Raw genomic sequence first — 12,528 nt, 5'->3', positions numbered from 1 at the left:
CCAAATATTTTTGGAATCAGCGTACTAGAAGCTATCATTTGACGATTGAAATGACATTTTAAACTTAGTTTCACAACTTTCATATCAAAATACATTGTTTTGATGGAAAGACCTTCAATTGTTCTCTGAACAATTGGTTTTTAATTCTTGTAGTAATGCTTTTGAATTTAAATAAAGGACTATCATGATCAGCATAAATCAATGGTTGTTAAAGTAAGCGAGAAATTTCAGTGAGTGCACTCTTATTTAATGATAAAGAGATTGCATTGTCGGAACCAAACATGGAATACTTTTTTTTTAAATTTGTATTTTACTGAGAGGTTGATGCTTCACAGTTGATAGTTTCAGACTGATTTAAATTAAACTTTTTGACATTATAGATTTTAAACCTTTGTAGAATGTCATGAAATTATACAGTATTATTTATTTTCAAGATCATGAAATATCATCTAAAAAGGGTTATTGTATTTTACTGCAAAATAAAGCCTTTTTTTGTTAACAAGTGCATTAGTAGCCAATACCTGATTGTCCAAAAATGTACAGGTTTGGTCTCTCTACAATAGCTTGAACATCTACAGGCTTCTTCTTCGGATAGGTTTCCTTAAATTCTTCATTGGTCAGCAAGTTTGCATGGTCATAGAGAAAGCTGACCATAAAGCTTATATATGTATGGTTCAGGATATCTGAATGGTCATGCCATAGTTTAAGGTGAATCTGTCTCTCCATGGTCATTAATTGGTTATTTTCTGTAGTGTTGTCTGTTTCAGTGGACTTTGTTGATGAAATTTGTTTTAACCTATTATTGACGGCATATTTGATAATGATTTGTAGTGCTCGTCACTCTTGGATATTAAGACGCCAGATTTTGTAAGCCTTTGAATTTCTTTCAGTATTATATCTTTAAGGGGAATTTGCTGAATAATAGATTTGAGTTTCTTAGCTGTTCTTTTATTTGGAATAGCAAGTTTTCCCCTGAAGACTCGCTTTTTTGACCTCCTAATTCTTTGAAGATGGTCCCTTCCACTTATCCTTAAATGTGGATTAAATTGGTTGACGTCAATATCGTTGTCCTGTGCAAATTGCTTAAGGATTTGCCCCCCATTGACAGCAAGCTTTCCGTTTAACGTGACGTTGTACTTGATAGCCATTCGGGTCCAATTCATGATGGTAGATTTACAATTTTTTACTTCCTCAAGAAATTATTGTCGATTAAAATTATAGTTGGTGTATTTGCCTATGTGTGTCTTTGGCTTTTTACCTGATACAAGTTTGGTCTGTAGGTCATCAGCTTGTCTTTCAGCTTGGTCGGTTGTAACATAACAGGTTTGAAGTCGCTCCCTTTCATACTGTAGAAAAGACTTCCCACTGGCAAGCAAATTTTGAATGTCACCATCATTTTCAGTCATTGATTCCGCTATTTGTTGTGTTGTCTCTCGAATCGATGTCATAATTTTGTTGTTTTTTTCAACAGCCGATTCTCTAGGTGACATGTTCATAACATCTGCCAACGTTTTCTTAAAATTAATGTTAAATTGGGTTTCAATAATTGGTTCTAAAACTTCAATAACATTTTGTACTGTTTTTTCCAATTGATGAAGACGGTGACACAATAATTTCATTGATGTTGTTTACAAGGTCTTTACATGGCTGTACTAATGATGAAGCATGAGAATATGACTTGTGCAGAGATGATATGCTGCCATGGGTGGTCAAACAGGTGGAACAATCTTGCAATTTGTGGCTTTGCTTTTCATTTTCTGGAAGTTTAAGCCAATTGAATAGAGAGAAGTTATCAGTGAACCTCATTTTTTCACCAGCTTTGCCATTATGCACAAAATATTTGCTGTTTGTTACATAATTTTGAAGTTTAGGGATCTGGTCATATGATGGTATCTGTAGATTTCTGTATTTTGTCATAAAAATATTGTAGTTTTCATGTCTCTGCTGAATTGATATACTATTTATATACTTTGCTTTTACAAAATTTGATATAGTTTTGGAATTATCATAATTATTAAAAAAATCTATTGCTGCACTGTCTTTTGTTGATCTGGCCAAAATAACCTTTGAAAAGTTGCAGTAGTTCATGTTTCTAAGTTTGTCATTGATGAAAATAAAATGTAGATGAGTGAAATACACATTAAATATTATTGTGGTACATTAGGACATAATTTAACCAAATTTGACTCCTGTAATCAGTATGGCTGCTGCGTCCTTGAATGATCCCTAATTAGTGCAGAGGCCCCTTCCTACACAGAAAAATATATATCCCCAAAAAGGGCAAAAGATGCAGGGAAAACGGGTGAAAAAAATATACTTAATCATTTAAAAATACAAGTGAAATTTACATCATTTTATTTCAATGATAAATGGAGAGGATATATTTTCCTCAACTGTATATGGGACATTATACATGTACATGTATGCCAAATTGTTAATTCATACACATTAACACCCTACAGAAGAACAAAATAGTATTTCAACAATATTTCACTCATAAGCACCCAAAAAAAATTGTTGTCTCTTGTGTGCGAGGGTTTATGTTGGTGTTTCTCAGGATGATTATAGGGACATCAGATTGGCTTATTTTCAGTTGGGTTTACTCTAGATAGATCTATATTTATAGTAGAGTTATATCATTAATGGTTTATATATGCATACACAATTTTATTCTTAACACATATGAAGCTTAAATATAGACGTTTTAGAATCTTTTCAAATTAATGGTCCACTTTTTTAGATGTCTCATTCCTTGAAAATTGTTGTCAGAATGTTGACAATTCCAACTCCTCTCCAAGAACAAACTAGAGCTAATTATTTTGTATTATCACTAGCTCATAGCCTGTACAAGGGAAGATAACAGATATTCTCTTCAGGTTGGTCTTTTCCTCAGTTGTCCGAGATAGAACTTTTAGATTGTAGATACTTTCTAGATATCATGAGTACTAAACGTAAAATACGTCTGTGAAAACTGTTCCAATCACTTGAAGGAATTGCCAAGGAATACTAAAAAGTATATAAATCAACATAAAGGTAAGTTATTTTAATGAATACAAGCAATAATGCAAGAAATGGTGAATACAATCGCGAGTCATATCGATTTGAGGTTTCGTTTTACATTTCCCGCATCTTTACAGAGTAGCGTCCCTTTGTGTTTTGTTGACGTCTCTTGAACGTTTGACGGCAAGCGATGAAATTTTTACCTTTGTTGACAAACTTAAAGAATCCCAAAGTACAAGTTGTTCCATATGTTATTATAACGGGATGTCTATATCATTTTATTCGGAATTTTTTTCTGCTTTTAAAAATTGCTACTCGCATTTTAAGAGATAATGATTAATGTACAAAATTGGTCTTTTTTACGCATTTTAACAACAACGGACCTATTTACAGAAAACACTTTTTATTTTAAACAATACTTGAGGTAGCCGGGTCTGCGAGTATCATTTTTTCTAAAGTGTGTCAATTTCTGAAGAGATGTGTAAAAAAAAATCCCAATTTAATGGTGAGGAACAACTTGTGCTTTTCCGATTTGGAAATGTCACTAGACATACCACAGAAATCACGTGATACGAAATTACAGGTGTGCGTAAACATGAGCCCGTGTTCTCAATTTTTTTATTACATCAGTATGAACATTTTTCATTATAATTGAGGTAACGAAATATGGCAAGATGAAATACAAAAATCTGATTAAATGATTATGGCCGATTTAATGGAAAAAAACACCCATAAGTGCCTTAACCTACCTGCGTACTGATTACATACATATGCACATGTAGAACACAAACTGTGGAGTTAATGTGTTAGGAAGCCAGGAATATAGAGGATGATAAATCATTTTGTGGTTCAATTAAATTGTTTTTTTTTACTGTGGAGTGCTACCTGAACAAGATAAGCGGAAAATGAAAGACGACAATATTAATGCATTGATATCACATACACGTTACCTTAAAATAAAATATAAAGTTTCCATGTAACTTGTTTTAGTTTAGTCTGAAAGGTTTATATTTGCAACATTTAAGTTCAGTCTGGCTTCAATAATAGCTGCCTGATAATAAAGACGTGCTCTTATTCATGACATTCAAGAAATCTGACATACCAATACTTGGCAATTTTAACGCGAAATTTCAATTTGCATTTGTTCGTTTTACATTCGGTGCGTATCCGTTTTATCCGTTATCCTCCCGTTCATGTCCCTTTTCACATCCGTTTTATGCGTTAATCGTTTGTTATACGTTCGGTTGAAGTCCGTTAGTGATTTGGTCTATCGGACCTCCAACGGATGCTATCGGACCAGTAACGGAAACAAAACGGAGGAGTAACGTTTAAAACGGATGATTACTGAGGTTAAACGAAAACTCCCGTTGGACGTACGTTCAAAGTTTTGAACATGCACAAAATTTTCCTACGGACAAAACGGACGTCGTCAGACAAAACGGAAGCTGAACGGATATGGACATTCGTCTAACGGATATGGACGGGCTTCTAACGAACATGAACGGAATCATAAACTAGAGGCTCTCGAAAGCCTGTGTCGCTCACCTGACTCTACTTGGGTTTTTGAAAATAGATAAAAACCATAACAGGTACTTTAATAATGATAAAAGCCAAATTTGGTTTAATATTCCATTCCATTCTGTGGTTCTCTAAAAGAAGACATGTGTATGTATTTCCCTATGTTAAATTAAGTCTCCCTCTGGTGGCCATCTTGGATGATGGATCGGTTACAAAGAAACAACATTTGGTCAGCACTTCATAAGGAACATTCATGCTATGTTTGGTTTCATTCCATTCAGTGTTTCTCTAAAAGAAAACATTTGTATATATTTCTCATAGAGTCCTTTGTTAAATTAAGTCCCCCGCTGGCGGCCATATTGGATAATGGATCGGCTACAAAGTAAAAACACTTGGTCAGCTCCTCATAAGGAACATGCATGCTATGTTTGGTTTCATTCCATTCAGTGGTTCTCTAAAAGAAGACATTTGTATATGTTTCTCATAGGGTCCTATGTTAAACTAAGTCCCCCGCTGGCGGCCATCTTGGATGATGGATCGACTACAAAGTTACAACACTTGGTCAGCACCTCATAAGGAACATTCATGCCATGTTTGGTTTTTTATTCCATTTAGTGGTTCTCTAAAAGAAGTTCAAAATGTAAAAAGTTAACGACGACGGACGACGGACAACGGACGACGACGACGGACGACGGACAACGACGACGACGGAAGACGGACGACGATAACAGACGGCGACGACGGACGACAACGACGGACGACAACGACGGACGGCGACAACGGACGACAACGACGGACGACAGACGACGACGGACGACGGACGGCGACGACGGATGACGAATGGCGACGACGGACGACGGACGGCGACGACGGATGACGGACGGCGGTGACGGACGACGGATGACGGACGGCGACGACGGACGACGGATGACGAACGGCGACGACGGACGACGGACGGCGACGACGAACGGCGGACGATGACTACGGACGACGGTGGCGACGACGGACGACTACGACGGACGACGACGGACGATGGACGCGAAGTGAGGAAAAAGCTCACTTGGTCCTTCGGGCCAGGTGAGCTAAACAAAGTTATCCGTTCGGCGTCCGTTCGGCGTCCGTTTGTGTTATCCGGGTAAGGTATGACCGGAGCTGAAATTAACAGTGTGTGCTTGTCCGTACATATCCGTTAGAATCCGCTCCTCGTCCGGTGTACGAATCAAATGTCCTTTAACACCAGGTGTATAATTTTGAGCATGTTCAAAACTGTGAACGTTCGTTTAACAAATAGATTGTCAGTTGACTGTCTAGTAGATTTCCATTTTGTATGGTACTCGTCCGTTCCTCCTCTGTTACATGTCCATTGATATTAGTTGACTGAATTTGCGAACGGACAACCACCAGACGAGTAACGGATAACACGGAAAGGTAACGGATGAAACTGATGAGTACCGTTTGTAAAACAAATTAAAATCACAATTAAATATAAATATACCCGTATTTTAACTGTGCATGCATCTGATATTTACAACGGACGGACAGACGTTTAAATATCATAATACGTCAATTTGTTACGGGATGTGTATACTTATTTTACAATTTATTGACAGGTAATTATTTCTTTAGATCACATTTTGTTGCGTTAAATACAAGTCAAAATTCAAGATACATGATGTGGAAAATGAAAGTTGCAATCGAATGTTTTACTGTATGCCAATCAACAAGGAAAAAATTCACGGGCGTACCTACAATACACACACATTATGATTAACTGCAGTATCAAAACTTAAAGTAGAACAAAAGGGTTTGATTTTTTTTATTTGGTGTTTTAACGCGACTATTAAACACCGCATTTAGGCTATTTCGTGGCGGTCAGTTTTTCATTGGTGGAGGAAGCCGGAATGTCCGGAAAAAACTACCGACCTGAGACAGGAAAACTCACAATCCTAGTCAATTTAGATTGGAGTCGAGTGCACCCGCACGAGCGAGGTTCGAACTCACAACCTCAGTGTTGACTGGCTAATGATTAAAGTAGTAACTACTTACCCTGAGAGAACAAATTGAAATTGGTGTAAAACATTATAAAAAAATATGTTAACTATTTATAATCAATTATTATCAGTTATTTGTTACAAAATATAAAAATCTTTATATGCAAGAGCTAAAGTTCAGCTACGACCGACTTCAGTTATAAATTAAAAGATCAAGATCAAGATAAGAAATACACAGGTTGTTTACTTGTCAGATTATAGAACTAGAAACTTTGCGAATTATATAGCTTTAGATAACCATAATGAATGATTTTACTATTTTTGTTATTGATAGTCTCTGTCAGGTGTTTGTTATCATTTAGTATATGTAGTGAGTATCAATAAAGACGCAACGACAAATGGAACTTTGTTTTGTCTAATTATTGAAATATTGACAAGAATAGTAACTCTATAATTACAAGGATTCAGAAAGATATTTATAGTTCAGGGGAGAATATAATTAGATAGTCTCGTAGTTAGCGTTCTTGTCTCTAGTGCGAAAGGTCGTGGGTTCGAACCTTTTCCAGATAAAAAAGAAAGACTTTGAAATTGGTTTCCGGCTCAATATGTCGGACTATAGCACATAAAAATTTGTATTCATCATTCTTTTACATGTTCTCATCATGGATATGCATATATTATTACTTCTGTAAGTTAAGCAGAAGTCATTCACCCAATCATTAAAGTAATATAATAGATTGCTTGATTGTTGGTTGCTTTACGCCGCATTAGCACAAAAAGGCTATATCGCGGCGAGTAATATAATAGATCAAAACGAACTAATAAACAAAAAAAGTGATATGTTCAATAGCCCAGGTCATTTTTTGACAAATAGTAAAGTTGTAAATATTTAATCGTGTTGTATTGTGTATTCGTATGTACTAAGTACTATGCAAATACAGCATACGTTCAAAATGTGAAAGAATAATTTTCATTGACAATTAAATCAACCAATATAACTCAAACTAGATCTTATGGTACATGTATCAGGAATAAAATTATTGTTTTGTCAGACCAGTGTTACGTTAAATAGATAGCATTTTAAAAAACAAAATATAAGAAAATTTTGACGACCAGCATCAAAATCAAAATCAAGGGAAATTTGTTTTCGCCTTCACAGCAGGACATTTGTAAAGTTGTTCGAACATAAATAAATGAATATAAAATATGTATAGTAAATGTTTTTCACAATCAAACAGCTTTCCGACAAGATGTTTCATGGGACTAATCAACCCTTCAAAAGCATGTGTTTAACAGAGGTAAAACGGAAAGAGGGGTTGTAGTTAGAATCAGAGGCATGGAATACAGTGTGGAGCTGATGCAATGCAGGCCAAATGCTACAATCCGCGTTATCCTGTGTCTTGCCTTGATGTTTTTCAATAAAAAATCCTTTCCAAATTATATACATATATAGATATATAATTTGAAAAGGATTTTTTATGGAAAAACATCAAGGCAAGACACAGGAATTTAATTTAATTTAGTAACTGCATCAGTTTATTTACAAACTGATTCACACCTAGATAGATTGAATGTTGATTGTTGCTATTTTTAGACACTATATATATATATATATATATATATCTAAAAATAGCAACAATCAACAGTCAATCTATTTAAGCGTGGATCAGTTTGTGAAAATAAACTGATACAGTTACTGAATTAAAATTATATAAATGTCTAAGAATATAACTTAAACACACTAATTTATACATTAAAACGTTCTATTAGATGTTAAATAGAAATACGCAATATTTCGCTAAACAAATTAGCTTCATCAGGCGTGTGCATCTCTCAAGTTGAAATCGGATGCATGACAAAAAAATATTTGTGTAGCTTAATCTATACAAGAGTTGAGGAAAAGTGTAACATATTGATTGATGTTGCATAAAATATGTTTGTAGCTACAACTACATGAACTTGGAATAAAAGTTTAACACATTTATAGATGTTCGATTAATTGCAACATCAATCAATATGTTACACTTTTCCTCATAGGCGAGTGATATGAGAGCCAAATTTACATTTTTAATGCACCTACCTAACACACGGCTAAATTATATATCACTAGAAAGCTAAGAATGTGTACTTTCTAAATATCCCGGTCGTCAAAAGAAATTATGGTGCATTTTTTTTTAAATCGAGGTGAAAGGTCATGGGTGCAATTTCAATTCACGGATACTTCCAGTTGTAAAATCGAGTCAAAACAAATGCAAAAACGAAACAATTTTATAGGAATGCTGTATTACTGTTGGGAAAATATATTTCTATCATAATATTAATTAATTTTGGTTGATTTTAACGGTAACGCATGTTACATAACGTTTTCTCTCGGAGTCTTTGAAAATCAACCTTTAAGTCACACAAATGTATCTGTAGCCGCCCTTGTATTATCTAAATCATATAATACCTCCATATCATTTGATTGCACGTGTTTACAAACATATATATCTGCAAATTTGATATAAATAATTCGAAACCAAATATTTGAAGCAAGGGGAAAATATAACATATGACGTATTTTTAATTGTTTAGAAAAGTCCCATGATGAGCTGTTTATTAAAATTGAGGAAGCCTATGGTCTCCTGTTAGTTTGAAAGCCTGCCAACCGCTTCAAGATCAGACAACCATAGAGCAGATTTTCTTTTATTATTGTAGTGCAATATGTTGATATATAAAAAAGAAGATGTGGTATGATTGCCAATGAGACAACTATCCACAAAAGACCAAAATGACACAGACATTAACAACTCATACATCACTAAATCAGATATGATAAGATTACTTACAAACATAACTAAAATGAGTAAAGTGCTATCAACAAATTGACAATTTTAATATAAAAAATCACAAGGAAAATATGATCACTCATTGTACGTCAAAATGTGTTTGATTTTACTTCAGTCGGCCGCCGTGTATTTTGAGATATATAATTAATCAAACAACTACTTTGGCACTAAGTATTACTTTTTTTTATCTTGTGTCACCGCTTCAAACGGAGGAAAAGGCTATCCTAATATTGAACCTTTTATTTGGCTTTCTAATGTTAAAATCCCGTGATCGAAACGTCGGACCAATGGGATTTTGGACCATTTAGGTGTCGGAATATTGCGATATCGGAATATTATAGCTTTATTTTAACTTGTAATCGCATCATTCTTATCGGTCAACATATCCATACAAAGACAACTTCCTTGGCATGGGCATATATCAGTACAGCAGAGGTTTTGCTCAAAGCGGACACAAGATCTACTATATACAGATTGAATTAAAAATTTGGAATGGACATGAGGGATTTGTCAAAGAGACACCAACCCACTAAAAAGCAGGCAACGGCCAAAAACCACCAATGGGACGTCAATGCAGCAAGAAACTTCCAAACCCGAAGGCGTTCTTCAGCTGGCCCCTAAACAAAAATATACTACTTTGAAATGATAATGGACGTCATACTTAGCTTCGAAATATACTCAAGAAGTTAAAATAAAAAATCATACAAAACTAAGAAAGGCACGATGCTCCTGACTTGGCACAGGCGCAAAATTGCGGCGGGGTTAAACATGTTTTTGGAAATCTCAACCCTCCCCCTATACCTATACCAATGCGCGAACAGATCAAATCTTGTAGAAAGTTGGATGACATCATACCGGACCGATGTTGCCTTTTAGCCAACCAAAGTCATACGGAGATTTTTTTATTGTTTCTGTAGTTAGGTCGACATTGTCTTGGATAAAATTTTAACCCCCAGAAGAAAAATAATGCCATGTAGAATGTATGCCTCATTTTCATTGTTTCTAATCTCCTGATCAGTCAAACTTGTTAATAGTTATCAAAGGTGTGTCCATAAATACGGTGCATTTGTAGGGATAAACCTAAATGAAAAAGAGTAAAAAATATATTTATAGATAATATACATTCTACTAAAGCCATACATCTAAGAACTTTGTCAATAGGAATATCGTACGCTTTATTAACTGCCGCAGATGTGCCATCATCTAAAAGACAACACAGAAATGTTGTTAAAGCAGGTGGCATAATTTCATCTGATTGGATTACAACTTTACCCTATATCTGCTTCCGTAAAGTAGCTGCACTAAGTGCTTGCAACCAGTTTCGCAGTCACTGCTCAGATCTTTAAATTTTACAGACCGAATATCACAGTCATTTTAAATGGGTAATTTTCCGTCATTACGACATAAGACAAAATTATAGAGCTACTGTATACAATATTGGATGCACCCTGGCCTTGTTGAAGCTGTATACATGTAACTATAAATTGACCATGGTTTTTTAGTTTTTGTTGAAGCTGATAATATGTTGTGTAGTTTTCTCGGCGGCGATCCTCGGGCAGAAATTAAGCCCGGTTAACTGATCAAGTAATTAAAGTTGTTAAACAGAATACTTCCTTGTGTACAGGCACGTCATCTTTAATCGTCGAAATGTTAGTAAAAGCTGTTTTATGTTCAGAACTAAATAGCTATTTAATTTCTGATTCCAAATTTTGTAACACATATTTAGCGATGCAAGCTGGATGGTATAAAGATTTAATAGTAAAATTATCATGAGTTATTTTGTAAATCAGATCATTGTAGGAGATATATGTAGTAACACTCAATACAGCTTGAGTTTGCTCCTCAGAGGATACCTTATGAAGTTGTATAACTTGCTTATAGGCTTTATACATTTGCAAAATATACAAACAGACAAATCAGAATGAGTTGTAGATCTACTGTCCTCGTTGATATCTGAGAAGATCTACTGGTCGGTAGAATTGGTACATGTAGTACAAAGTCTTTGTACAGACAAAACAGAAGATGATAGGTTGTGCTTACTTTTGAAATATTTATAGCAACTCTTATGATATTTTGTATTTTCAAATGGGATGTTTCCATTTTTTTCATATTTATCGACCAGTCTTCTGTTAACTTCATCTGTTCGTTTTCCCACTGCGGCAATACAACTGTATCTTCATTTAAGTGTTTAACTACATAGTTTCTATGTAATAAATATATGACAGACTATGCATCTGTGTCAATAAATGGATAGTTTTTTGGCTTTTTAGCAAAGGAAGGGTTTCATTGTGAACTGGACTGTGAAAATTTGACACGACTCGGAAGATTTTCTACAATTTTCCGATACGATTCCTTATTTAGAAAGGGGTGAATTCTACAGAACTCAAAAACTATGTTTTACTTTGATTTGATCTTTATTTCGGACGATTTTATATCTATTTAAGCTACACTGAAGTTAAAGATAGAAATAGAACCGTTTAAATATGATTTATCGTACTCTAATAGCACTATTAAGTACACGGAAATCGACTAATATATTCAGTAAAAAACGATAACGAAATAGATAATGGATTCCGGAAATTATAGTGATTTTACCCAACATCATAAAATTACAGAAATTCGTGATTTTAAGAAATGTTGAGATAAAAACTTGATCTTGAATGAAAAGACGATAACTGATGAGTAATTTGGTGTGATCTAAAACGGATAGAGTTCAAAAACATTTAATAAAAATTTAATTGTAGATCCGAAAAGGTCGGGATTATGAAAATTTTCGTACAAAATGTCAAATATTTAGAAGGAATGCAAAAGCATGCGGACTTACAGTTGTAAATATTGTTTTTCATTATTTTAAGAATCTAATTCACTTAATTATTCTGTCTAAAAGAAGAGATACGACTAATTTCCTTTGCTTGAAAAACATGTCGTAATTTTATAATTTTCAACTAATTTCTGAAATAAACGTCAATTTTACAAAAACTGCACCGTACGATTTTGTGACGACCGGGCAAAAATCAAAGTTTAATCATTATTCTTTCATTTAACAAAAAAATTAGCCGTGTGTTAGGTGGGTGCATTAAAGTCCTTAACTAGACGTCTTTTTCAAATATTACACTCGCCTATCAACTCTTGTATAGATTAAGCTACAAAAATATTTTTTGTTATATATATATATAATGATTTTTTTTATA

The sequence above is a fragment of the Mytilus edulis genome, chromosome 1, assembly GCF_963676685.1.
Source record: "Mytilus edulis chromosome 1, xbMytEdul2.2, whole genome shotgun sequence".
Classification (NCBI taxonomy): domain Eukaryota; kingdom Metazoa; phylum Mollusca; class Bivalvia; order Mytilida; family Mytilidae; genus Mytilus; species Mytilus edulis.
Note: the sequence above shows the minus strand (reverse complement) of the source record.